The following is a 6,082-nucleotide window of genomic DNA, read 5'->3' as shown; positions in this document are numbered from 1 at the left end:
TGTGCCGGCACAGGATGTCAGCTGCGTGAAATGGGCTTTACTAACTCCTTTCCTCTAATCCATAGAAATAGTATAAATACCCACTCCCTAATCAATTGTAAACATACCCTAGATCTGAAATTACTCCCTTAATTATATGCAAACCCTTAATCAAAACTTCAATCTTTCCTTAATCAATCTTTAGTTACTTGTTATTATAGTTTAGAAATAGTTTTGTTGGGTTGTTTACATCTTAGTATTGGGTTTTAAATTGGAGATTGGTGAAGATTGTTCTTCCATTTAATCAAAGATTGCAACTTTGTCTTCATTATTGGTATTGATGGGGCATATTCTGCACCGCTGACCAAGTCAACATATTGAGCAAGGTCAAGGATATCCACAACAAGTCAACGACTTAGACAGTCTAGCCGATGCGGCCCATCGGCCTGTCACCTGAGGTCTCGGCCTCGCAACCAGCCAGCCGGGACACATATCCGCGTACTCATATCCAAGACCCTCGGCCGGCCTGCCATAGGTCCATCGGCCGAGGGTAGAACGGTCTTTCCACCTGCTAGCCACTTGGCCACTTGGCCACTACATGACAAAAGGTGAAAGCCTATAAATACTCCTCAACCTTCATTGAGGAAAGGATCCATAAATTAACCTAAGAATCACTATTCATCTGGTAATATCTTCCTTCTCTCTCTACAATATATCCTTAGCCAAGTAATAACAACTTATCCCTCTAAGTTTACTGACTTGAGCGTCGGAGTGAGTACGCTTGGCACAAAGCCAAGCCCTCAGTTCGTTCATTGTTGCAGGAGAGGCCGAGAGGAACGATAGAGACGAGGAATCCCACTCAAGACATCATTCTACAAGCCACGGGTGGTAACAATACTTGCTCTGGAATTACACCCGGAACAGGTATAATTCTTTCCTTATTGTTGTTTATCTTTTAATTGTTTACATATTCAAGTTATTTAGTTAATCCATCTTCATATTATGTCTCCTCTTGGTTGTTACATGTCAAAGCATCCATCTTTTGTGTTTGTTATCATAACCATGTGTGCGTAGTACTCTACTAGGATGGAGGGGGATCTCATATGGATTCATGAGGGTAGATTATAGCATAGAATGATTATAATGCTTGAGTTTAAGCGTTTCAATTTTATTATGCATGCTAGGTGTTTGTATTAATGCATGAATAAGGATTTAAGTGTTTTCACTATCTATCTTTGCTTGTTAAGTGAGAACTTGGCTAGTATGTAGGATTAGCATGATAAATTGTAGTTGAGTTGATTAGGTGTGGACTTAATCGATCTTAACTTAGGGATTAGTCTCATATCGAGAGATAGAGTCTTTTCTATGCTTTTACTTTCGAATTTATCACCCTATGCATGTCTTTCCTAACCATATGAGTGAACCCAATATCCTAGTCTCCTAACTATTTTTAATCACCATCCATAGCATTTGTCTAATTTTTCTTGTTTAGCAATTCTCTTTAGTTAATTAAACCACTCATTTCCATTTTAGTTGAACTAAACTAGTTGCTAAATAATTACTCCTAGTGCCATAGATACCGTATTTTAGGTTCGTCCCTCATATACTCGCGACACCCTCGTGCACTTGTGAGGCTACAAATAAAATAAACAACAGTAATACATTCACAGCTGCATTAATATATGTGGATAGTATTCTTTTAACTGGTAATTCAGAAGCAGAAATCAAAGCAGTAAAGGAAAGATTGCATTTAACTTTCACCATTAATGATTTAGGATTTGTTAGATATTTCTTAGGTTTGGAGATCTCAAGAAATAAAACAGGATTGATGATTAATAAGAGGAAATACATATTGGACATTTTGAAGGATTTACAAACCGAGAATTGTACAGCAATAGGATTTCCTATGGCCAGAGGTTTGAAGTTATCTATTGACAGTGAGAGTTATTAGAACAACCTGATCAATACAGAAGGCTGGTTGGAAGGTTGTTATATTTAAATATGTCAAGACCTGACATCTCATATGCAGTGCAGCATTTAAGTCAGTTTTTAAGTCAACCAAGGACTCCTCATATGGCTGCAACATTACATGTGGTTAAATATCTCAAAATAACTATCAATACTGGTTTGTTTTACAGTTCAAGTTCAGATTTAACAATGTTTGCATATAGTGATGCAGATTGGGGGTAGTGTGTCTTCACTTGCAAATCTCTTAGTGGATATTGTGTGTTTCTTGGAAGTGCTCTTGTGTCATGGAATACAAAGAAGCAGCCTACAGCTCTGCAGAATAAGAGTACAGGTCAATGTCATATACCACTTCAAAGCTGGTCTGGTTAGACAGGGTGTTAGCTGATCTGAAAGTTCAGGTTCCAAAGCCTATACCTCTACTGTGTGACAATAAAGCAGCACAACATATTGCTCTCAATCCAGTGTTTCATGAGAGAACAAAACACTTAAACATAGACTACCATTTCGTGAGAGAAAAGCAGCACGAAGGGTTCTTACAGACTCAGCATGCATGTATAGTCCAAGCTTCAATTGGCATACTTGATGACCAAACCCTTAGGAGCTGATCAACATAAGTTTTTTGCTCTCAAACTAGGACTAGTCTTTTCAAATAGTCCAGTTTGAAGGGGGGCTATGGACAGAGTCAGTTAGTTATTGTTATATAACAAACAATAGTTAGTTACTTGCTGATGTAAGCAGTTAGTTAGGAGTTGTTGGGTTAAGTTGGTTTACGTATTACTATAAATACATCAGTCTAAACTCATTGTAATCACAAGTTGTATAACATATTCAATCAATAACAAAGCAATAATTCTTCATAGTTTTTAACTGTAACAATGTGTACGTCACAACTAATATAAAAATAAACAGAGTCTCGTTGTATCAATATGGTTTAATTTAGAAACTTGGGGAATAAAGTATGGACTTCTAAGAGGGCAAAATTGATTAAAATGAATCAAATACTCCCTCTTATTCTCTATGATTTTCTTCATTTGTTTTGGAGAAAAATATAGCGATATGATAATATGAGGAGGAGACACAACGTGGAGTCACAAGTTATTACAATCACAAATGATTGATAAATACTTATAAATACTTAGATTAACTGGTAAGAGATTGTTCTAGTTTAACCACACGTCTCTTCCGTTGTGGTCTAAGGTTTCAACTTAAGGCTATTAAAGACAAAAAAAAATAGACATTATCCCGACTGAGAATATACTTAGGTTAAAATTGAATTGAAACATTTAAAATTTCAATGATAAGCTTCAATTTTATAATTATAAAAGGTTACATGGCTCAAGGAAAATAGGAGGGAGTGGATAACTACGTTGTCCGACGGGGGAAGATTTTACCCTAAAAATGGAGACATAATGCGTAGTAGATGAGGTAGAATGGCTAGAAGAGCGAGAAGTAAGGTCGTAGAGGTATGCTTGGCTATAAAAATGAGTGAATGCTTTTCTGAATATGTTCAAAATCTTTTATTGCTTACACAAGAAAGACAAGTGTGGGGCACTCAAATTATGTGGTTAGGGATGGGTAAGCTGTACTCTTTCAGCGTAATATTTATGTCAGTGTAATATATATGGACTACGGTCTACGGAGTAGACATGGTAAAATTAACCCGGTTTAAATAGTTTGACGGAATAACCCGAACTATACCCGACTTGACACCTAAACTCGAGACTCGAATTTGTCTCGAATCTGAATTGACCCGACCGAATATAGTCTGACTTGAATGTTTATAGGAATTATAGCTGACTCGAACCTATAATGACATGAACCAATCCAACCTAAACTCTTGCAAACCTAAAAGCTAAAACCTTATTATTTCTCTAAATCTTGATAAATAGCATAGATTCAACTCCTCGTTCTACAAAACACCTCCAAGCTTCAATAGGTAAATCACCTTGTCTTTTTGCTTGCTTCGATCCAGTAAACATGATTGCGATATAGCGTTCTAACCACCGATCTAAAAATAATTGACCAGGTAACCCAATTATGAAATTATCCGACAACTTTACATTCAAAATTAACCTAGATAACATACCCGAAATAACTCGATCCTAGTAAAATTGGCATGTTGCCACGACTAGATGAGAGTATGGAGTATCATCAAAAGGTGTAAGCACATGGATAACATATGAATGATATTATATGATGATGGTACAATAAGATACGTTACGTGTGAGTTTAGTTAAAGGAACTACCTCGTTTACTACTTAACATTTCTCTAGTTTAGGCTCTTATCCGGCCGTCAATCTCGTCTTAATTTAGGCTCATATTTAAATCATAAAGTCTTATTTGTGAGGGTCATAAGCTTTTAACCTCTCTTGTTTGTGACCGTTATAAACTTATGACTTCTCACAAGTCACAACTCTCTTTCCCTTTAACATTATTTAACTCAAATGTGAGTGATTACTCATTACAAGCTTATAATCGTCACAACTCACAAATAAGAATTTTTGTATCCAAATTGCATTTTTAATTATTTTAGCGACATAATTAACATCCGTTAAAATTTATTTCAGATAATTTTAGAACGAAAACTAAAATTAGATCCCAACAATACCCCGCTTTGATTTAAAATTTACATTGCTAAAAAGATTTGTAAGACCATCTTTATAGGTGAGCTACAATGAACTAGGTTTTCATTAAGAAAAAATAACCAACAAAGAAAAAGAAAACATATTTCTTTGTACTTGTAGGGCGGTAAGAACTATTGATAAACATAGTCTAATAAATCCGTTTTCCCCAATTAGCCATTTTTCTTTGTACTTGTATTTGCTTAAAACAAATTGACATAGATTTAACGCAAATTCTTCCTAGTGACGGGTACTATTCCGTCACAAACACTGTTTACATTTGCGACGGGCCAAATGTGACCATTTTATGAGAAAATATGACCATTTTTTTATAGGTAACATTTTATGAACAGTACTTGAGTGGTTACATTTTATCAAAAAGTGGTCACATTTGCCCGTCGCAAATTGTGACAGTTAGAAGGGAGAATTGGTGTAGATTTAATTACTTCAATTATTTTTTGCAAGATCATTTTTACATAACTATTGCTTAAAAGTTGAAACACATCATATTTCAAGGAAAAAGGAAAGTAATGTCAATAAGAATTTTAACAAGTCATTGTCTTACACATATATTACATGACAATAACAATGCATTAAGAAAATTACGACCCTAGATTTAAAGAAAATTGGCGTTTTATCCAAACTCTTGTACAAGACAACCTTAGGAAAAATTGATTTATTTAAAGAGAAAATTAAAAATAACTCCCTTTTAAAATTAAGTTTTTTAAAATTACTCCCTTATATAATTTTTTTTCTAAAATTACTCCCTTAAAATGCACTTTTATCAAAAATTGCTTCAAAATTCCAATTTAGGTGACTTATTTCGTATGTTTTTGATCTTATTCTTCATTGTTATACCTTTCAAAGTATAAATTGGCTAAGATACAAACGGAATAAGTTCATAAACATACGTAATAAGACACCTAAATTGGATTTTTGAAGCAATTTTTGATAAAAGTGCATCTTAAGGGAGTAATTTTAGGAAAAAATTATATAAGGAAGTAATTTTTAAAAACTGAATTTTAAAAGGGAGTTATTTTTAATTTACTCTTATTTAAATCGTTTTTACAATGTTTTATTGCAGGTGGCTTATACCGAGATTTACGCTTTGCCTTTCAAAAGCACTTTATGCGCCAATATACAATCTATACGATAACATAAAATCTCATTATAGACGGTACATATCCGTCTATACTAAAGACGGGTCAATTACAATACCACATTCTTGATAGGACAAGCAATTAGTGGGGTGGTGAGGGCCAAAAATATCACTACTTTTAAGCTATTTGACCCGTCTTTAGCTATAGACGGATATAGCAAGATTAGCTGATAGAATAATATAATTGTACATAAATTGACACTCCATGGCATCAGTCCGTAAATTTGAGTAGATGATTGATACCATTCACAAAATTTGTAGTTGAAGCAAAAGTACAATTTTAGTTTAGAAAATGACATAATTTGAGTAATTTCGATTATTATGCGTAATAGCTAAGTATTGCTAATTTAGTAAT

This window comes from Silene latifolia, chromosome 2 (genome assembly GCF_048544455.1).
Source record: "Silene latifolia isolate original U9 population chromosome 2, ASM4854445v1, whole genome shotgun sequence".
Lineage (NCBI taxonomy): Eukaryota > Viridiplantae > Streptophyta > Magnoliopsida > Caryophyllales > Caryophyllaceae > Silene > Silene latifolia.
The sequence above is the reverse complement of the archived record's forward strand: the minus strand, read 5'-3'. Positions refer to the sequence as shown.